Source organism: Piliocolobus tephrosceles, chromosome 12 (genome assembly GCF_002776525.5).
Source record: "Piliocolobus tephrosceles isolate RC106 chromosome 12, ASM277652v3, whole genome shotgun sequence".
Lineage (NCBI taxonomy): Eukaryota > Metazoa > Chordata > Mammalia > Primates > Cercopithecidae > Piliocolobus > Piliocolobus tephrosceles.
Genome location: NC_045445.1, coordinates 49,648,293 through 49,671,988, shown reverse-complemented (window position 1 = coordinate 49,671,988; position 23,696 = coordinate 49,648,293). Strand labels below are relative to the sequence as shown.

Sequence of the window (23,696 nt, the reverse complement as noted above, 5' to 3'; positions counted from 1 at the left end):
AGAGAGGGAGAATAACCTTAATCATGCACAGGCTCTGGCCTTAACAGTTGAGTGGATGGTGGACCGAGGCCAAGCGGCCAAAGAAGTGGAGTAGAAAGGCGCGAGTCTGCGCTGCGTGCCACGTACCAAACGCTGAATTCTCCTACCTGGGCCCTGTATCCGTCTCTCGCTCGCTCTCTGTGGCTAATGCAGAGCGATTGAGCAGCCTCGGGAGAACAGCTAGAGAAAGCTCAGAGAAAGACAAATTAATAGGAGCTCAGCGCAGCAGCAAATGCTGGAGAACAGCGCTCAGCTGACCCGTTAAATGAGCAGTCCTGTAAAGTGTGTTAATCAGTGCGGCGCCCGAGAGCCCAGGGAAACACTCCGAGAAGATACCTGGCGTGGCAATGGGACTCTTCAATGCTGCGATCTAGGAACACTGCTAGTCCTGGGTCGTAGCCCCTCTCCCCCGTCTCGCTTAAAGAGAGAGGTTCCTAGGTTGCACGACGTTGGAGAGCAGGTGGTCAGATGCATGGTTGGTGAGCCCCTGGAGCATGCAGAATGATAAAGGCCAGGGTTCTAGCTGCAAGCGCATCCCTGCGTCCTAGTACATTAACTGCCTGCCCCATGATTGGCGGGGCTGGAGAACCCTCAGACTTAAGGATTTTATAGGTGGCAGGGGTGGAAAAGAAGAGTTCTCTCCGGTCCTGGAAAGCTCGAATTATAAGAAAAACTAGGTGGTTTGCGACTTTAAAAGCAAGTTCCAGTCCCCGGGGAACTAAGCAGGTGAACTCTTGACTGAACTAGATACCTGTTCTGCGGCTAGAACTGGAGACCGGGAGAGCTAAAAACTTTTAGTGGCTTTCCACACCTGCACTCATTTGAGCGCTCGCCCCAATCCTGTTCGCCGGCCTACTCTAGTAAGGACGCTAGACGGCGCTGCCGGGACACGCTTTCTTTCTCCCGAGAAAGGTAAGAGAGAGCGCTTTTTTTTTTTTTAAACCAGGGGATGGGGGACTTGGGGTTGGCAGCCTTTCTCAATCTGCCTCCCCTTCCCGCGCTCCCAAATCTAAAGGGGTGTGGAAGAGGAGGAGGAGCAGAAGCAGCTCTTTTCGTGACGCGCCAGAGCGCTTCTCTCTAATTCCCACCTCCTCCCCTGTGCAATCAGTCAGCCAGGAGGCACCAAACTGTTAGCGACAAAAACGCAGCTCTCAGTGACTCCCACTACCCTCCCACCCGCACTCCAGGCATATTTTGGAGGCTGCAGGAGCGGTGGCAGGATGTGAGGCGAGCCTGGAGCTCATTTCCAGGCGCCCCTCCCTCTTCGGAACTAAGGGAGACTTGTGGGCTTTTGCTCACTGACTGTAGGGTTCCCGGGAAAGACTGAGGAAGTGAACAGGAGGGAGGGAGGTGGACAGGCAGAGTCTTCACCTGCCTCCTGCGCCTCCCTTAGGGCGACAGGGCAGCTGGTGTTTCGCTCCTTCTGGAGTGTGCCTACCTCGCAAGGGGCGCAAGGGCTACAGGCTGAGGCGCCCGCGTCCCGGCGTGCACCACTTGGCCGAGGCAAGGTGTTGCTGGAGCAAGGCGGCTCCGAAGCGAAGTCGCGCAAAAGGAAGAGTCTGGGAGGCAGGCGACTTAGGAGAGTCTAGTCACTAAGAGACAGAGAGAGGCGGCATCTGCCATTCTAACTGCGGAGCTGAGTGATTTAGAAACCCTCCTTAACTCTCCCTTTCCAGCTCTCCCCAAAGTCCACAGAAGCTCTGCTGAACTCTAGAAATCTTCCCTGGCTGGGGCGAAGTTTCCTAGCATCCTCTTTGGCTAAGACAGGTAGTGGAGAAAACAGTCGGGGCTGTACTGTACGCTGTTTGGGGAGACGCGATCTTCCTCTCGCCCCCTCCAGCCACTCCGACTGCCCGGGAAGTCCCAGCCCGCGCTCTCCGGAACCTGGCTCGCCGTCTCGCCCTGGACATGGAACTACGCATCTGAGACCTGCTGGACGTTTTGCTGGCTGTTTTGCAAGACTCAGGTAATGCCCGCTCGCAGAGCTGGAGAGTTGACTGGCAAGGGCCAGGGGAGAACGCGCTGCGCTCTCAGGTGGCAGCAGGGCAGGCCGCAGCCAATGGAGGCTTTATCTCTCCTGCAGCTCTGGTCTCCGCGCCTGGAAATTTGGCTTTCTCTTCCTTTAGCCTTCCCAGAAAGTTTAGGGAATAGAGCTCCGAAGGCCAGGGGCTCTTCGGCCTGGGAGGAGCGTGCGCCGTCCGTCAGGTGCCCGCGAGCCCGTGCATTGCGTTTCCGCAGCGGGATCTTCATGCTCTCTGCGGCTGGCACGCGGGCTCTGCAGCCTGGAAGGCAATTTCCAACTGGGCGCTTCCGACTGCCCACATTTCTGCCCGCAGCTGGTAGAGCAACCGGAGCTGGGAAGAGGCTCAAGGCGGCTCCTGGGTGGAATTGCGAGGGGTTGCCCAGCAGCAATACGCTGCCGCTCCTGGGGATTCCCACCAAGCACTAGACAGGGGAGATCGCTGGGTATCTGGGGCCATCTCTGTGCTCCGGCACTGAGACCCTGAAGGTACTTCCCCTGCGGTTCCCGAGACGCCCCCTTTCCTCTTCCCGCAAGAATCCCCGATACCCCTAGAGTGGGTTTCCCAGGTCCCCACTGCTGCTCAGGCGTGAGCATCTGCCCGCGCCAAGTTGCGCTTCAGACTCCTTGTGAAGGAACCCTAGAGTGGGAGAGTAGGGATAGCCACTCGCGAGTGGCTCGCCTTGCCTCTCTGGGCCCCGGATTGGAGCAAACAGCTTGATCTGTCACTATCAGACGTTTAAGAAAAATGCTTTGGTAAGGAGACCCTGGCAAGGGAAATGTGTATTATAACAAATGTCTGCTTCAGGGATTTCGCCTGGTCCCTGCAGCCATCCCCTTGCCACCTGTGCCACCCAAGGACTTAGAGACATTAGTAAACAAGTGTTCAAGATTTTCCCCTTGCCACCCACAAAAGTTGTGACTGCACAGAAGTGCTGGAAAAGTACTTCTCAGTTGAAAGTTACTCTAGAGCCTACCAAGGGTGTTTTTTAAGGGTGAGTCTATTTAGGAGTATCTTGTCCCCGAATGAGGAAATGGGACCTGCCCACCACCACTACATTCAATCGAATGTGTAGATTTCCAAGAAGGAATCCTTCTTTTCCTGGTCAGGGGAACCAAGCTGTAGATTATTAAACATGAGGCACAGCTGGGAACAGACCCAAGGAAGTAAGGAGGGAGGGAAGGACACGTTTCTGAGCCTGCAAGTTCAGCGGGCGTCCTACAGTTCAGGAAGACTACCTCAGTTACAGAGTCCCTGGGAAGGAAGGAGTTAAGTTTTCCGGGCAAGTGTCTGGGACTGAGGTCCATTTTCCCACTGACATCCTCATCTCCCACCCCACGGGCGGCTGACCCAAGGTTTTGGCTCCATCTCTGAGCCGCCCGGTACGGTGTGAACTCTCTAATTTGCTGGCTGCCCTGGGCTAGACAGCTCACAATTACCCACCGTGGAAGCAGATGATTTGGGGGCACTAGTATCCATGCACTGTTGTACCACTGGGCTCTTTGCCAGCAGGGTCTCAGATACTTAGGCTTCCCCCCCGCCTTCTTGCCGCACAGAACGCGTTTTTCTCCATGCTCCCGACTTCCCCATAGATAGCAATTGGGCAACTACCCTGGGACCTAGGGAGGGTGAAATTCCTAAGGATTCCTGAGCCGAGGCTTCAGCAGAAGTGCCCGTCTTCACCACTTGCATCCTTTCCACTCCTCTCCTCCGCCGAGCAACCTCTGCTCTATGGCCAGTACAGTCGCACCGCGCGGCTGCTGGACCCGAGGCGGCGACTCCAGTTTTGAGCCACCTGCTTACAGTTAGCTCTCCAATTTGAGGGCTGCCCTGGGGTAGACAGCCTGCAATTACTGCGGTGGAAGCTGCTGATTTAAATAGCGTTTAAATGTGGATAAAGGGCTGTGGCATCAAAGGCTCCTGACTTGCCCACTCTAATCCCAGCTGATCTGAACGAGAGGCAAGTTGCGACCAAAGCTGCCACCGTGACAGACAGCTGCGGCCGCTTCTGCTTCTGCCCTATAGATCAAGGCCAGACCTTTAGAGCAGTAGGGTTGAGGATTTCAATCGGGCTTTGTGAAATAGCCTCTGCTGCTCTCTCTGATATCTGGCCAATCTTAACTCAGTTTGAGCAATCGGCCATTTTTAGTTTCTGCGGGGCTTCTACCACTTTGACCTCTCTGTGCAGAGGCTAAAGGCGCTGGTCAGGGGTGGTGGATATCAGGGTGCTCCTGGACTGTGGCATTTACAGGTAAAATCAAGTCTGAATCTTGATTTACCCATTCATTTCCTGAGAAATAGTTCCTCAATGGTGTAGAACATTCTTGTTTGCCAATAACTGGCAATAGAGTCCATACACGCATATGCTGCTTACTAGGGTGAACTGATGGTGAGATAACCTGGGGAACAGCCCCTTATAACCATCTGCAACATGTCTCCACAGCTGCAAAGCCCATTGAAATTTTATTTAGCTTAAAAAAGACATGCTGTAAAGAATCTGACCATTTAAAAAAGATGAATTATGAAGTGACTATTCCAGCTTTGTTTAAAACAATAAACTTCACTTTATTAAATACACTAGCTTCCATAGTTTATTGAAGTGTCTCAGTGCAAACATTTGCTGTTTGGGAAGAAGGGGAAAGACTGGGAAGGTGAAGTGAGTTAAAATATGGTTGAAATGATCGTACACTTTGGTAAAACAGAATTTTGTGTTCACATTTGTGCCTTAAATAAAATCATCACTGTGTGCAATGTGACAGCCTGAGTAGATTCTGTGACAGGTTGTAGCACTATGGTGAAACCAAAGGGGAACATACATTTATCCTTTGTATTTGGAAATTTCCTGTAACTGCAGCAGTAATGATTACAGCTGGGACTGTTGGAAGACAAATGTACACACTGCCTTCTTCATTTGAGAAGTAACATAACCTCCTTTGTGAAAATGCACTGTAATCAAGTGGAAGAGATAAAAAGTCCCAAGTTTGAAGTCTTCACTAATAATATATAAAAGAAAAATCATTGCCAAACCTCGAGGTGTGGACTAACAGGATTTTTTCAGGGATGTTTTCTAGCTGTAGTCAGAAACTCACACCTTTTAATCTCTGAGAACTGTCCCTTGATCCTAGGTCAGAAAGCTGTGATTGGAGCCAACTTGGTAGAGGAAGATAAATGTGGAATATGCAATATGTGCTTTAATTATCCTGAGCTAGGACTTGAAAATAAGCTTCTCATTATCTTTAGACGTGGAGCTGCAAGTGCCAAGGAATTTGCCAAAGTAAAATGTGTCTGTCCAGGCCAGGCATGGTGGCTCACATCTGTAACAATCCCAGCACTTTGGGAGACTGAGGCAGGAAGATCACTTGAGCCCAGGAGTTTGAGATCAGCCTTGGCAACATAGTGACACCCCACCTCTATTTTAAAAATGTGTCTACTGTAAGGCCTGATGCAAAGATGTAGCACATGGATCCATCTGGCCAAAGCTACCGCTATTTGGGTTGGTTCACTTTGAGCTAGCTCCTAATTAGATCAGAGGCACTAGAGTGAGCGCACTGTGGGGCAGTTTCTTTTGGGCTTCCCCAGCCACAGATGTGGTTCCAAATCTTTTGTCAAATGATCTAAATACATATTCTCTGTGCCAAGGAGCCTAGATTTAGTAGCCTTCTTGCTTTATTTTTCCCATTAATCTCACAGCTATACCTTGGCTTCTCTCTTGAGTTTCAAAATGTTTTTTAGCTGGTTTGCTTTATTCCTCTATTTGGGTGTTGTGTTGGCATGAAAATGTATTAAAACACTGGCTTGACATTTTCCCCCAAGCAAACCTTTGTTTTTTGTCTCTTTCTTTTAATGAGGTCCTCATTCTCTAACCCTAGCACTTCTGATCTCATTCATCTGTGACTGCTCCTGCATGCCTCATCCATCACTACCTCATGCATCCTGTCTTTTATTAAATGCCCTGAATTCTGTCTCTAGAATAGGTTTTGTCCTTTGCATTTGTACTGCCGCCACTTGCAGTTAGGTCTTCTAGATTCTTGATCTGGCTTGCTACAAAAGTCTTTTCTTGCTGTCTTTGATCTGCTCTCTAATTCAGTATATCCTACATGTTAGGATTAATCTTCCTGTAGCTCATGCAGTTCTTTATTCAAAAGTGTTACTTAGTGAGTGTTTGTTAAGTCATACAGATTGTTATTGAATCTAAAATAGTTTCTAACAATTTGAGTTGCCTGATGCATTAAATAAGTTGAATTGTAACCTTAGGAAGTGATATGGTTTGGCTGTGTCCCCACCCAAATCTTACCTTGAATTGTAATAGTCCCCACATATCAAGGACAGGGCCAGGTGGGATAATTGAATCATGGGGCTGGTTTCCCCCTACTGTTCTTCTGATAGTGAATAAATCTCACAAGATGTGATGGTTTCATAAGTGGGAATTCTCCTGCACAAGCTCTCTTGCCTGCTGCCATGTAAGACGTGCTTTTGCTTCTCCTTTGCCTTCTACCATGATTGTGAGGCCTCCCTACCCATGTGGAACTGTGAGTCCATTAAAACTCTCCCTTTTATAAATTACCCAGTCTTGGGTATGTCTTTATAAGCAGTGCGAGAACAAACTAACACAGGAAGTTCTCTAACATTGCAGGTGAGTACATAGCATGGCCAACCATTTGGTGGGAACTCAAACAACAGATTTGGGACATATGTTTCCTAACCCAGAAAGTCTGTATCATCCTTTCAACATCCAGGGACCCAAATAGTGTGTTGTTTCCTATCAGTTTGCCTGCTGAAATTACACCTTTTAAAAATTATTAGAATGGTGTTTTATAGTCTTCTGTTTGTTAACAGTCTATTGCTATGCCCAAATAGGTCATTTTGCTCTGCCTTAGTTGGGTGTGTGTCACTCTAGGAATCATCTAGATCATTGTATTATGTTATGAATTTTTAACATTTATGTTGTGCTTGCTTTATACTTTGGGGAATGCCCTTCCCCTTTCTTTACCTTGCTTAATATTTATAATTATCTGTGAGGTAGATGATCTGTCCAAGTTGGGAAACTTTGTTTAATTGACATCACAAAGCTAGTATTGCTCTGGGGTCCTGGCTCAGATAGCACTAGACTAAAGGGATTTTATTCTCTCCTCACTAGCTGTAAAATCAAGTCCAAATTCTTTGGCCAGAAGTTTAAGGCTCTTTAATATTTAGCCTCAGTCTACCTAGTAAGCCATATTTCTCACTACCTTCCTGTTTCACATAATCTAGCCAGACTGGATCACTCACCATTATCCAGTTATAACCTTTGTTATCTATCTTTTGTGCCCTTGCTTATGCCATTCTTTTCCCTGGAGTATTTTTCCTCCCAATTTCCATCTCTTCTGCCTGTTGAAAACAAACCATATTCAAGAAACAGCTTAATGCAGCCCTCCCTAATTTATCTCTCATACCTCATAGCTAAGATAATCTGTCCCTTTTCTTTTTCTTTCTTTTGTTTTAGACAGGGCCTCACTCTGCCACCCAGGCTGGAGTGCAGTGGTATGATCACAGCTCACTGCAGCCTTGACCTCCCAGGCTCAAGCAATCCTCTTACCTCAGCCCCCGGCCCCCAGTAGCTGGGACTACAGGCGCATGCCACCATGCCCGGCTAATTTTTGTATTTTTTTTTTTTTTTTTTTGTAGAGGTATGGTTTTGTCATGTCGCCCATGCTGGTCTTGAACTCTGGACTCAAGCCATCTGCCTGCCTTGGCTTCCCAAAGTGCTGTGATTACAGGTGTGAATCACTGTGCTCAGCTATCTCTCCCTTTTCATAACTCTCTTGGCATATTGTTGATTCCTCTTTTATGATATTTACCTTGTTCTGCAACCATTATTGTTATTTTTGTATCACTGTATCTCCTCTACTTAATTTTAAACTTTTGGAAGGCTGTCTTTTATTCTGCAGAGAGCCAAGGGTATAGGAAGCATCTGTTACATATTTATTTAATTGAGCTGCCTTTGAGATCTCAGTGTCAACCTTAGCATTTTACTATGTAAATGATAGTTTCAGGGTAAGTAGGAAATTGCCAAATCTATTATTTGCCAATAATGTCATGAAGCAGTATAATAGGACACTGACTTTTTAAAACAGCTGTGCTCTAGAAGTGCTCTATTCAATAAATATGCAGTTGTATAAACTTAAACTGATTACAATTAAATAAGACTAAAAATTTCAGTTCCTCAGTCACCTAGCCACATTTCAAGTACTTGATAGCCACATAAGGTCAGTGAATACCATATTGGAAAGTACAGCTATAGAACATTTCCATCACCACAGAAAGTTCTATTGGGCAGCACTATTATACAACAATAGTTCTCAACACTTGTTTCCACCAAAAACATGTTCACAAAGGTGACTGCTTTCATGGGTTTATGCAGAATTCCCAGTGCCACAGTGCTGCCACTTTTCTTCCCTCTCAGAACACAAATTAGTAACATTACAGGAATCACCTTGACTCTGTTTGGGAGACAAATTAGATAATTATGTCACATCAAACACCAAAATAAATTCCAGATAAAATTCTGAAGAAGAAAAAATTATAAAGAACTTGATCTATCACATATAAGTTATATTAGGAATTACAATGATTAAAATACTATGGTACTTGTGTAGGATCAGACACATTACTATGACAGAACAGTGTCCAAAGAAATAATCTTAAGTATATTATGGATTTTAAGAAATGACAAAGAAGGATTTCAAATCCATGGGTTTGGGGGCAGAGAGAGATTTTTCAGTAAATGTGATTAGGACAACAGCTGGTCATTGAGGGAAAATTTAATAAAGCTACATCTATACTCACTATTTAAACCAAAGTTAATTCCAGCTGACTCAAATATTTAAATGTAAAAAAACTATAAAGACACTTAAAGATATTTTAGATTATTTGAAAATCTATATAATTACAATTTAACATTTTATTTTATAATGTTTACTGTCTTGAGATGGAGAAGGTTTTTTAAATTATTTTATGAAGACTGAAGGCTTAAAGGAAAAGATTGATACATTTAACCTTCAAAAAAATCTTTATGGTAAAAAAACACCATAATCAAGGTTAATTAAAAAACTAGGAAAAATATCTGTGACACATAACAATACATAGAAATTCTTAACATAAAATAACTTCTACATATTAATTACAAAATAAATCTAATAGAAAAATGGGGAAAATTCATTAATAGAATACTCACCAAAAAAGGAATACCAAACTCACTTTGCAAATAAAAACTAATAGTTTTCACATATCAGATTAAGAAGGCTTCAAAAACCAACATAAAACATGGTGTTGGCAAACCTGTGGGGATATGGATGATCCAATGTACTGTTTAAATTGGTCCATTTCCAAAGGTTGGGTGGGCAATCTATAAAAATGTAAAATGCCTTTTATGATTTAGCAATTTCACTAAGTATTTATTCTAAGAAGATAAATGCAAGTACCAAAACCTGTATACACAAGGATGTTCATTAATGTTTAGTTTATACTGGCAAAGGTTTGAAAACAACGTAAGTGGCTCTAATAGTGTATTGACTAGGTCAATTGGGATATATCATTTTAATCAATTACTTGGACACATTAAAAATAATGCAGACCTACAGTTATTGATATGGAAATATATCCATAAATACAATTTAATGGAAAAGGTAGCTTACAAAGCAGCATAATTCAATTTTTTCACTTGTTTATGTATTTCTGTACATCTATGTGTGCATATAAGCATATGAAATGTATAGAAAGTTTTTCACCAAAATGTTAATTATAGGTGGAAGGACTTTGAATTTTCTTTAAAAAATCAGCCTATGCTTTTGTTTATTTACAGTGAAAATAATACAAGCATATATTTTATAATGCATTTAAAATGCTTATGGTACTCAATACTCTGCTTAAGGCACAGTGGCAGTTATTATGCTTATATAATGTATAAGATAAGCTAGTCAAAGTTAAATGTGAACTTCAGAAGGATTCAAGTGTTAAATGTAAAAAAAGGAAAGTATATAATAACTAAAATATAATAAAAGTAACCTGGGAGCAGGACTTTCTATTAATAATAAGGAAGAAATAAGAAAAATCAGTAGAGCATTTTACATAAACATCGAAAATGTATACAGTTATTGAAGTATTTTACATGCAGGTGAGTTCATGCCAAGATATGTGGCATCTGCCCCTATCTTATGAGGCTTTATCCTTGTCTAGTTAAAGCAGAAAATTACACTACATGGTCCTTTCCCCACATTCCCCAATCCATATTCCTCTAGAGTCACTGTAAGTGTTACCAGAGTTACTTAAATAACTTTATATATTTATAGTATATATACAATAGGTTTATAATATAAAAAATAAGAGTCCAAATAAGACCTTATTATTTGTGGGTGGTTAGCTGATGGAAAGTTATATTTCTGAGCTAATATAAACCTTTACATATCAAGTATTACAATTCTTTGTTCCGATTTATCTTATTATGTGTTTATCCATATACATTTTTGATGTTTACATTTAACACTTGAATCCTTCTGAAGGAAGCACAAATAATGATAGCTAACACTTAGTGGAGACTAATTATATTTGGGTTCTATTCTAAGTACAACTTTATATGTGTTAACTCATTTCATATTAATAATCTATTTTACTTGGAGGTAGGTGGTATTTTTATTACAATTTTTAGATGAGGAAACTGAGACACAGAGTTCAGTAATTTGCCTAAAGTCACAAAGCTATTGAAATGGCTGTTCTGGGGTGAGAACCCAGCCAATCTCACTCTAAAACCCATGCATTTAAACGTAGCACATATATATATATACTAAGAGTAGTAACAGATTCTATTTAGTTCAGTTATGTAGCTTTCAAATTTTCTACAATTAGGATATTTTGCTTCTATAATCACAAAAATATATGATATTAAAAATTAAAGCTTCAGATGGAGCCATAGACATAGCCCTCTCAACTCTTCAATTTTGTCTTTATGTTCTTTTTTATAAAAGTATCCTAAGGCATTGTACCATAGGATATATCATTTAAAAAGCCTACTTAATATTTGGAGGTGGTAATTGCAGTCTGTTGACCAAAGATTGCATTTTGCAACCAGAAGAGATGATGGGGTAAAACCTCTGAAACTTTTGCTTCAGAGTCTAAAATGTACAGTTATTTCCCAATTGAACCTAATAACTGCTTTATAATATTTCCTCTGTTATCCAGCCTAAACGTCGTAGTATTCTCCTTTTGCTAATATCTTCGTCTGATTCTAGACTCATTATCTTGTCACTAAAGCTGCCTACAACACCTCCCTCTCTGTCTTTAGATCAACTAACCACCACTTTCTCTGTTCCAACATCTCTATGGCTGAACTCCTCTAGAGAAGCTCATACCTGTGCTAGAAACAGTACATGGTCTAAAACCTCATTTGGGCCCTGCAGAGGTGCTAGGAAGACTTTTTACGTGTACATATTCAGCTTTCTTTCCCATCTGTTTCCCATGGTAGTTATTTCAAACGCCCACTGCTCATCTCAGACTACATCTTTCCATTCAGGCAGTTGTTCTTGCCTTTGACTTCACTTTCAGACTTGACTTTCTAACTCCATTCATTCTCTCGCCTTCTCCCCTTCCCTTCGCATACTCACCCAATTCCCTAGTGTTTTGTTCAAAGTGAGTAATTCCACTGGATCTTGTGTTTAAGAGTTCCATGTCCTCAGTTATCCTGTTTTCTCTGGGAAGTAGCAGTAGTTGGGAAGGAAGTTTGAATAGCCAATTGGAGCATTGGAGCTTGGGGGAAAGAGGTCATTAATAAATGCAGAAGAATATTTAGGTAAGAGTGAGAGTTCCAATGAGGTTAGGGATCATGACTTTATAAGTGATAACAGTCTACACAGCTGTGCAGTTTTTTCAAGCTCTGCTCAGGTGTAAGAATGGAGGAAGTGGACAGTTGTGTTGATCTAGAACTAAGTTTTGTCAGGATCCATCGCAGCGGCAACATAATGAGAAGGTGAAGATATTAGTACAAGTTGTGGAAATGATGGATTATGAATTAAAACTCTATAGGGAACGAAGCATCAGGGACCAATAAGTAAGGTAAAAACTGGTTGTGAGGTGGGAAGAAAGCACAAGGGTGGTCGGGGTCTGTATGAGGAGGGCACAAGGGCAGGGTGATGATGCAGCCCAGCAGTGACTAGGGCTTATGTCAGAGGAGCATCTGAGGGATGGTAGCCTTGCAGGGGTCAGGACCCATACAGGGTGGGGTGGCAGTCTGGCAAGGCCGGATAGTTGACTACATGCTGGGAGAATGAGCAAATAAATATATTAAGAGTAAGAGGAGTGAGTTTCTTACTGTCATAGAAGGCAGTTACAAATATGAAAAGGGGGAAGGCTAGAAGGGACCCTATCGTTTTGAATTGGAAGTATCAGAGTCATTCATGGCTATTTCTGTCTCCATCTATGTATACATTTATGTTTCTATTTGTCTATGTAAATGGTTATATATCTTACACATATGTATATTTCCTAACTTTGTCCACTGAGAGGGCCAGGAACAGCAACACATTAGTAGCGATAAACGTAACAAACACCCAAGTCTTAGTTTGTCAATACTAATCTTCACTAAAAGTAATCAGAGTTCTTTGAAGAAATTGCTTATCTCAGGCCTGGGGCAGAGAAGCAAAAAGATGAGGGTGGGCACATCTTGTGCTGCCAGAAAGTTAGAAGTGCTCAAACAATGATAGGGGCACGTGAAAAGACAGAGAGTTTGAAGGGGCTCCTACTAGTGCTGTCTAGAAGAATGAAAGGTGACCACTCCAAGAATAGAGAGAATGCTAAAGTTGAATGGCATGAGCCTCAAGGAGGCAGAGGTTTTTACATGAAGGCAGAGATAGAAGTGGTAGTGTGAAGACACCTTACACATTTCCTGATCCTGAGCTGGATCTACCAGAGAGGGCTGAAGGGGGTTCTTTTAATGTAGAATCAGTCCCAGAGCAGAGATCATGTGCAGAATGGTGGAAAGGGACCTGGTGGGGAACACAGAGGGGATCCAGCACAGTAGTAAAGAGATACAGGCAACAGGGAATAAAGCAAAGATAAGAGGTGAAGAGAAACTCTAGCATTTCAGTTGTGCAAATAGGTCAAGGGAACAACTTATTCAGATTTTCAGCAGGAAGCGAGAGGGCTCTAGGAGGGATGTTCCAGGAAAGTTATTTTCATGAGTTTTAATGATCTGTTGGAAAGTTTGGGGGCACTTCGTTATAGAGATATAGAAAAATGAGTCACATGAAAATGAGAGAATTCTCATATTCTCATTATAACTGCAGGAAAAACAAAAAGTACAAGAAAGGAAATGAAATCATAATATACTATTTGACTCACAACTTAATATTCATAATAATGTAAAATTATCACATAGCCATATTTGAATAATTGAGGGAGGACAACTGGTCATTATCTTCTGTATTAGGAACTCAATAGGTAATATGTAAAACTGACTAAGAAGCAGACATATGAACATATTGTTTATAAACATGGAGATACATAACAGATGAAATAGCTTAAAAAGTTGAAGTTGTCTTTAAGAAAAAGGACTTGGGGTAGGGGCAGAGAACTGCTGTTTTATATGTATTATAGAATTATATATAAAGATACTTGTCAAAAAGTTATGGTGCAGAGAAATCAAAGACCTAAATACAAAAATACCATTCAACTCAGCAATTCCATTACTGGGTACACACCCAAAGGAATATAAATCACTCTGTCATAAAGACATGCATGTATATGTTCATTGCAGCACTATTCACAATAGTAAAGACACAGAATCAACCTAAATGCCCATCAGTGGAAGATTGGATAAAGAAAATGCAGTACATATATACCATGGAATACTATGCAGCCATAAAAAAAGAATGAAATCATGCCCTTTGCACCAACACGGATGGCCTGGAGGCCATTATCCTAAGCGAATTAATGCAAACTAATGCAAGCTAAAGCAGGAACAGAAAATAAAATACCACATCTTCTCACTTATAAGTGGGAGCTAAACAACAAGAACACATGGACACAAAGAGGCGAGCAACACCCACTGGGGCCTACTTGAGGGTGGAGGGTGGGAGAAGATCAGAAAAAATACTCATCAGGCACTAGCCTTAGTACCTGGGTGACAAAATAATCTGTATATGAAACCCCTGTAACACGTAGTTTACCTGTATAACAAACTTGCACATGCATCCCTGAAGCTAAAATAAAAGTTAGAAAATAAACTTAGGGTAAGACTAAAGTGAGGAGGACTATTGGGATGCAGCTGGAAACCATCATTCTTAGCAAACTATCACAAGAAGAGAAAACCAAACACCGCATGTTCTCACTCATAGGTGGGCACTGAACAATGAGCTCACTTGGACTCGGGAAGGGGAACATCACACACTGGGGCCTATCATGGGGAGGGGGGAGGGGGGAGGGATTGCACTGGGGAGTTATACATGATATAAATTATGAATTGATGGGTGCTGATGAGTTGATGGGTGCAGCACACCAACATGGCACAAGTATACATATGTAACAAACCTGCACGCTATGCACATGTACCCTAGAACTTAAAGTATAATAAAAAATAAAAATAAAAAATAAAAACAGAACAATCTACTGGGGAGATTTGAAGGGGGGAGCCAAAGGAGCAAGAGGAAAAATCATGCATGTCAAAATATATTTTAGCCACTTTTCTCAAACTAGAGCTCACTCTGTGCTGCCCTCAACACCATTTATATTAGAATCTTCCCCATCCCTATCCCTACACAAACATCCTTTGATGTGCAGGACTCCTAATTAATTGCCGAAATTACCTGGCTCTACTCTTCTGCCACAGTTTCAGTTATATTCTACAGCACTTAGAGCCACAAAATACCAAGAGGAAAACAAAGCAAAACATGTTTATATCATCTCTCACTATATTCAGGATTGATGTATTGATTAAACCTCTCTGTCACTTCCATACTGAAAGGTTGTCCTGCCATTAGTCCATTGTATTATTTTATTTCCCCAGTACTTTCTGGCTTCCTACATTGCATATACTCACTGTCATCCTTCTCCCACTATGTCACCTTCTATATAAACATCTGTGTTCTGTCACAGCTTTTACATTTGAACAACTATTCATTTTATAGACATTGCAAGTAAAACACATGGTCCTGCAAGGAATATTACAATTGTACTTCAGGCACGCCTACTTTACAATGTCAACAGGAGAGATACATTAATTTATAGTTCGTGCTTGGTAGAGGAACCATATACTATTCTACATATATTTAGTTCTCCAGAATGTAGCTTAATCAATATGGCACCTCAGGCAACCTGAAATACTGAAGGCAACATAAAAGTAAGATTGTCAGACCAAGAAATTTTATGTCTGCTGATGGGGGTTTAACTGCTTTGGAGGCTGCAGAAGGTGTATATATTTAGAAGATTATAGTAAAGTTAATGATAGGAAAGAGTCAAACTGATGTGTATAAAAGATACTGAGGGAGAGAGAAGTCTGTATTTAGGACCCCAAGGCAGAAACTTCCAGGTTTTAATCCTTGCCTGCCAACCTTGAGCACTGTAGAGGTTTCAATAATATTTTCTATCTCTGAGTGTCATTAGATATTTATAAAGGGAATGCCTCATGTAGGAAAACCTGCAGTACCACCTTGAGCCAACCACTGACCTCTATGCCTGAGTTTGGCACCTGCCAAGTGAGATGGGCAGTTGAACTATGTGCCTTTAGGTGCCTTTGAGTCCTGTGGTTTTATGATTTTAGTGCCATGCTCTGCTTATCTCAAAGAGCTATTCTGAGGCTCAAATGAAATATTTGACGTGCAAATGCCATAAGAGTTTCAAGTGCTATACGAATGAATGTAAAAGTGTTTTAAATTATGCATCTCTAAATATAGCCAACAACTTGCACATGCTCTCCCAAACAAAGCAAATGGGCTTCTGGGCTTCGATTTTCAATTAGTCTCCAAACATATGATTTTACTTGTTCCAATTTTCAGAAGCAAAAGGAGCAAAAGATTCAAATTATGATCTTTATTAAGAAGGTACTAAGCCACTTAGAAATGCTGGGCACATTATGAGGCTCGGCCAATTTTTTCACTGTTGTATTGTGTGGGTCTCCCAAATAGTTTTTACTGTGAAGACTAATAAAAAGGATAGGAAAGTTAAAACTGAGCAGATTTAGATTAAATTTCAATCTATATTCTGCAAGGGTTTTTATTTGTGTGTGCATACTTTTCTATACGTTTCTAATCTCTTCACATGGTTTATAGATCAGCTATTAGTTAATAAGTTCTGACATGTGATTAATATTTAGGTATTTGAAAATTCATGTAGTGCATGCCTATGTCTATGGAGTAAGGTGCTGAATCTGCACATGCACCTCAGTAACATTGGGGATGGAAAGTCAAGCCCAGAATTATCTTTTGCGTAAAGGATGCTAGCTAGGGCCTTTCTAGGTCCCAAAGGGAGACACTGAAGATCTTTTTTCATTAAATAAACATCCATTAAGAACCCGATAGGCTTCATATACTATACTATTAGCTGGGAACATAAAAGATGAAAAAAAATTGCCCCTTCCTTAAAAGTTCATGCATCATGAATTCTAAAAGAGATACATAATGGTCAGCTTCTATGACACTAAAATTTAGATACCAGAATAAAGAATGGAAGGTAAAAACTGCCCAAACTCTTCTTGGGGTGGTGGTCAGGAGGATCAGTCCCTGAGAATACAGAGAACTTAAAGGATATACTTGAAAATTTTATTTAATCCAAAGTGTAACACTTTCTGCCTAAATACTGCTGCATTAGAAGCACTTTATTATAAAATCTCTTTCCAGGCACGTACACTCCGCTGCTATGTACACAAGTACAAAAACAGGCAAGGCCAAGAGCAGTCACACCAGCTGCTGTGGTTTGTTAGTGGACAGAAATGCTTGAATTTAATTAAAGCAAATGCAACAAAGGTTTACATACTAGAGAGTAATAAATTGCTTCAGAGTACCCAACTAGCAAACAGGATGTGCATACCTCAGGTCCACCTGAAATGGAGAGCAAAGAGTGATGTGAAGTTGTGTGTGCATGAGAAAGAGACTGCTAAAATCGGCATTAGGCTGATTTTCCATTTATATTAAAGGTTGGTATACTTTCTTCTAACTTGGTGAACAGTCAATAAGTAATTATACAGCTTTTTCTTTTCCTTTTTCTTTCTTTCTTTTTTTTTTTCGTATTGAGATGATGGAGTATTACTCTGTTGCCCAGGCTGGAATGCAGTGGTGCGATATCGGCTCACTGCCGTTTCCACCTCTAGGTTCAAGTGATTCTCCTGCCTCAGTCTTCCTAGTAGCTGAGATTATAAGCATGTGCCACCATGCCAGGCTAATTTTTGTATTTTTAGTAGAGTTGGGATTTCACTATGTTGGCCAGGCTGGTCTCAAATTTCTGACCTCAAGTGATCCGCCTGCCTCAGCCTCCCAAAGTGCTGGGATTACAGGTGTGAGCCACCATGCTTAGTCCAGCTTTTTCTTTCTGATAGACATGCATATACACATATATTATCATTATTGAGGTATAATTTACATACCATAAATTTATTCATTTAAAGTGTATAATTCAATAATTTTTAATATATTCACAGAGTCATGCAACCATCACCACAGTTTTAGATATTTTTATCATCTCAAAAAGGAACCCAATACCAATTAGCAGTTACTCTCCTTTTACCCAACATTATGCCTCAAGCCCAGACTTAGGCAACCATTAAGCAACTTACTGCCTCTATGAATTTGCCTATTCTAAGCAATTCATGTAAATGGAATCATATACGATATGGCATTTTGCATTTAGCTTCCTTTGCTCTAGCATGTTTTCAAAGTGCATCCATTTTGTAGCAGGTGTATTTTATTCCTTTTTAATTGACATAATATTTCATAGTATCTATGTATCACAATGTGTTTACCATTCATCAATTGGTAGACATTTAGGTTGTTTCCACTTTTTTGCTGTCATGAGTAGTCTTACAGCTTCTTACATCAATTTCTAATTTGCATGCACGTCACTAAGCACTGATCCAGATATTAAAAGATACTACTCTTCATAAGCTGGCCATCCCCCAATTCCTTGCCAAATCACCAAAATCAGTTAAACATATATGGAAAACTAGACAATAGGTATGGGCAGATAATAGGCACTTAATGTTTGCTGACTCAGGAATTAATGGATGAGAAAAATCATTCCTTCAGCTCTAATTCTTCTTTCAATAACATCTCTACCAGCGCCACCTGGATATTGTGTCAAGGTATGTTAGAGCTGGAATGAACATGGAGTCCTGGGTTTCTCAAAGTGTGGGTCAAGAACCACATGTGTCAGATCCACCAGGGGAGTTTGTTAAAAATACCTATTTCTGTACCCCCACCCCAGGGAAACTGATTCAATAAATCTCGGGGTGAGGTCATAGGAAGCTGCCATTGTAACAAGCACCCCAGATAATACAAATGCATGTTAGAGTTTGAGAATCATTGATTTAGTCCAACCTCCCTACTCTATAGAAGTTGTTTAGGACTTGGGTGGGGAAGGGACATGCTCAAGGTTACAGGGCACGGTAGAGATAAAGCAACAGGGAGTTGAGGTTATGAATCCTGATACAGCACTTTCCATTACCTTGGGTACTCTTCTTTATCACATCTCCTTCTTTTCCTGGTGAATACATGCCTCCCTTACAGACTTGCTCCATAAATGTCAGTGTCTGACATACCCTAAGTGCTCAATAAATTTTTTTTTAAGCTTAGTCCTGTGTGAACTGAATGACTAAAGGATCTCCTTTTGGGGCAGTGTTTGCTAAAAGTATAAAGTAACAAGTATAAGGCCTAAGAAAAGAATACCAGACCCAGGAGGGAGGTCTCAGTGGTTCCTGACCCAAATATTGAAAAGCTCCTAAGTGAAAAACTGTTCAACCATGAGTTTTTGGTGGCCAAAGAAGCTGTGTAGTGACATTTCCTGTCCAAGGTCCTTAAACCACTCTGTACACCCACTGTGATCTATTTAAAGGAGCCAGGTCTTTTTAGAAAACAGTTTCTGCCAAGTTTTCTATCAGAGGAAAATCATAAAGTAGGTGAGCTACAGCCATGACTAAAAGGTAGTGGAAATTTTTCTAACTGAAAGTTGTTAGGCCTATCAAAAAGATAGACTCAGTAAAAACCCATTACTGTGGAGCAGAGGAAAAAATCATGGGAGCTATTTTAAAATATTTTCTTTTATAGTTTTTTAAATTACAAAAGTAGTGATTTGTTGTACTGAATCAAACAAAACAGGAGTGAATAAAGAAAAATTCAATTATCTTTTCGTTTCCTTCTGGTCTTCCTCTCTAAAATGGATTCATTTGGAATCAATCCTTCCACACTTTCTCCATCTTTATATAAACCATACATAACATATGCACAAAAAGACATGTATACATAAACATACACACAAACACACACATATATACACACATACACACACACACACATATATATATATTATATATAATATATATAAATGAAATCATGCCCCCTTCAGTTCTCTGCACCTTTTAAGTTCAGGGGTACATATGCAGGTTTGTTACGTAGGTAAACTTGTGTCATGGAGGTTAGTTGTACAGATTATTTCATCACCCAAGTATTAAACCTAGTACCCATTAGTTATTTTTTTCTCATATTCTCCCTCCTTCCACCCTACACCCTTCGATAGGCCCCAGTGTGTGTTGTTTCTGTCTATGTGACTGTGTGTTCTCATCATTTAGCTCTTACTTATAAGTGAAAACCTGTGTTATTTGTTTTTCTGTTCCTGCATTAGTTTGCTAAGAATAATGACCTCCAACTCCATCCATGTTGCTGCAAAGGACACGATTTCATTCTATTTTTATGGCTGCATAGTATTCCATGGTATATATGTACTACATTTTCTTTATCCAATCTTCCATTGATGGGCATTTAGGTTGATTCCATGTCTTTGCTATTGTGAATAGTGTTGCAATGAATATACATATGAATGTGTCTTTATGATACAGTGGTTTATATTCCTTTGGGTATGTACCCAGTAATGGGATTGCCATGTTGAGTGGTATTTCTGTTTTTAGGTCTTTGAGGAATTGCCACACTGTTTTCCACAATTGTTGAACAAATTTTACTCCCACCAACAGTGTATAAGCATTTCTTTTTCTCCACAACCTCACCAGCATGTGTTATTTTTAAACTTTTTATTCATAGCCATTCTGACTAGTGTGAGACAGTGTCTCATTGTGGTTTTGATTTGCATTTCTCTAATGATCAGTGATGTTGAGCTTTTTTTTCATATGCTTTTTGGCCACATGTATGTCTTATTTTGAAAAGTGTCTGTTTGTGTCCTTTGCCCACTATTTAATGGGGTTTGTTTTTTGCCTTAAAATTTCTTTAAAATCCTTATAGATTCTGGATATTAGACCTTTGTCACATGCATAGTTTGCAAATATTTTCATTTATTCTGTAGGTTTTCTGTTTCCTCTGTTGATAGTTTCTTTGGCTTTGCAGAAGCTCCTTAGTTTAATTAGAGCCTACGTTTTAATAAACAAGATTTTCAGGTCAATATTTTGAGAGATGTTGCTTAAATTCATCTAAATTCACTTTGTGGCTCCTCCCGGTTCTTAAATAATTGCTACCAAACTAAACTGCTATTTGGACTGTGAAATTTCATTTCCTGCAGTAGCCAGCTGTCAGATCGCAAGCAACTTTTGTGAACACCCACAAGAATTTTCTTTGGGCTGTAAAGTTGGGCATCTTAGTTATCATGTAATCATTAATTTTTAATGCTTTAATTTGATCAAAAGCATTTTGTTGTTTGTGAAGGGCTTCTCACTTCTTTTGCTGTGGAAAAAATCTGGAGTCTGACTCCAAGCTTTTTTCCTTTCTTAATTCTAAAAGCAATTTTCTCACCTTATTTTCTTTCTCCTGAGAAGGACTGAAAGTGTTTCACTAAGAACCTTGTGCACATCTTCTTTTTTTAGCTGCTTTTCATTTTATTCATTGCCTCAATCCTTCTTAGGTTGTTGAAAGACAGCTCCTCAATTCTGAACCCAGTGAAGGGAAGAACAGCATCATTCTGGGATCTGTAAGCCTTGCAATTTGGGAGGATCAGAGTACTTTTAAGATATAGGGACCCTAAAATAAATTTCTAGAACAGGGGTACTGAACCAGCTTCACATAGTATCACCACTTACTAGCTCTGCAGCTCTGGGTAAGTTGCTTAACTTCTGTGACCCTGTCCCAGTTACTATACATGTACAATGGAGACAGTAATGATACCTACCTCAAAGGGTTGTTGTGGGTAATAAATGAGGTGAAGCATATAAAGGATTTAGGGCAGTGCTTTCTTTGCTATTATCATATTATCTGTCTTCTGCAACCACCACCACAGACGGCCAGGCCTACCCTCAAGAAGACATCTTGATATAGTAGTTCTTGGATTGTGGCACAGGCATGTGTATTCTAAGAAATCTCATTGGGGATTCTGATAGCCACCTCTAAGTTACAGACTACTACTATGGAGACAGTGATTCTCAAACTTTAATGTATATTGGAATCACCCCACTCTTAGAAATTGTGCTACTCTAGATCTGGAAGTGGGGGCCCAAGAATGTGCATCCTTTGGGAAACACTGCTATGGAGGAATCACATGAGCACCCCTCCTTCTCCATTGTGTATATCTATTGTGATAATCTTTTAAGACTGCTAACATATTGTTGGAATAGATATACCACACAGGGACAAAAGGTATAAACTACAGAGCGTTTTTTTTTTCAATCATAGTAATAAATTAGCACAGATATGCATCCTCTATCTCCTGACCAAAGGCATGTAGTTGCAAAATGGCTGCATTGGGTATAGTTGTATAGCCAGTTTACCATGTGGGAAGATCACCTTTGACAATAGAAATAATAACTTTGACCACTATCAATAGCCAACCAGCACTCACAGGTAGCTGTAGGGGGAAGGGAGCAGGATTGTTTAGAGTTTATATTAGGTATTCATTATGTAACTGGTGCTTAATGGGCCTGGTGATTTTTTTTGTTTGTTTTAGTGATAAAATGTTTTATTTGATTGGATTGAAATATTTTTCCATTCTGTCACACCTGAAAAGAGAAAAATGGGGGCTTTGAGGAATTTTGAACCCTCATTTGTTCTTAGCCCATGCTGCATATAACCTACCTCTCTACTCATTGTAGAAATGGAACTTTTAATTCAGTAATTTTCTCGATTTCTATAGCATTTTGAAAACTCACTAACCACTAAGTTCTGCGTGACTTAATGACTGAATTCCCCTCCCTGCCCCTCCACACACTCACTCATTTAAGTTTCTCATCTCCACTTCTTGAGCCCTGTTCCTTTTCAGGTCAACAGTACCACCCCTGAACTTTCTGAGCAATATGTATAAGGCAGAAGTTTCTGGAGGTATTTTTCCCCCACTTGCACATTCTTATGATTCAAGTCATATCTAGGATCATCCCCTGACTGCGTTGGTGCTAAGAATAGAAAATAGGGAAAGAACATTCTTGAAAGCTCATCTTTTTGAAACTTAGTAGAACTCTCCAGTCTTAAACTTACTTCTAGAACTTAGAAAACCAAATTATCTTAATGCCCGATAAGTGTTGTTTACTCTCAGATTTTTCAAGTGTTGCAAAAAAAAAAATTGTTTAGAGGTTTGGAGAATTAACTCTTGCTTTTAAACCATGATCTATTTTGAATAGTATACCAAGCAAAGTTCAATAAAGTAAATGAGATTAATGAAGGATAGCCTCCTGAATATAAGCAAACAAGTTGCTTGTTTATACAGATCTCTATATTTCTGAAGTCCAGTGGGAAACTTGACTTCTAAATAATCTTCACTGTGGCTTTCACAGATAGCAGCAAACCTTGCTTTCTCAGTGCCTGAATGTTTGCTTTGGGGCAATCATGTTTCTTGAAGTATGCATGCAATTTGAGTTTTAAGAGGTGAAAAAAAGGTTATGTCTAAGACATGGTTTATATAAATAGAAAAGATTGGTTGTTTAGTTTCTTCATTTTTGTAATGGTATGAAATACAACTGTCCAACAGTCTTCTTTTTGGAGGTTGTATTAGTCAGGGTTCTGACTGGGACAGAATTAACCTATTGGGACAGAATTAATCTATCTATGCTGGAGGTTGCAAATTTTTTGTGTGAAGAATCAGACTTTGGCAATAACCTTGAGCAGTAGGATATAAATAACTCCTACAAGCTTAGCATTCCAATAATGGAACACTAGGCAAAAATGGGTTAATAGGCTATATATGTAAAAGGGAGTTTATTAAGCATTATTAACTCACATGACCACAAGGTCCCACAATAGGCCATCTGCAAGCTTAGAAGCAAGGAAGCCAGTCCAAGTTCCAAAGCTGAAGAATGTGGAGTCTGATGTTCGAGGGTAGGAAAAATCCAGTGCAGGAGAAAGATGTAGCCCAGGAGGCTAAGCCAGTTTAACCTTTTCACGTTTTTCTGCCTCCTTTATATTCTGGCTGTAGTGGCAGCTGATTAGATGGTACCCACCCAGATTAAGGGTGAGTCTGCCTTTCCCAGCCCACTGACTCAAA

The 23,696-nt window shown here is 40.6% G+C and overlaps 1 protein-coding gene across 1 annotated transcript in view; it reads left to right on the top strand.

The window, feature by feature from the left end:
* The first annotated feature begins 1,145 nt into the window (after positions 1 to 1,145).
* IL1RAPL2 (interleukin 1 receptor accessory protein like 2) overlaps positions 1,146 to 23,696 on the top strand; it is a 1,300,423-nt gene continuing 1,277,872 nt past the window's right edge. Inside the window, exon 1 of the mRNA XM_031936643.1 lies at positions 1,146 to 2,005. The gene's annotated coding sequence lies outside the window, so the exon portion shown is untranslated. The remainder of the gene's footprint in view (positions 2,006 to 23,696) is intronic.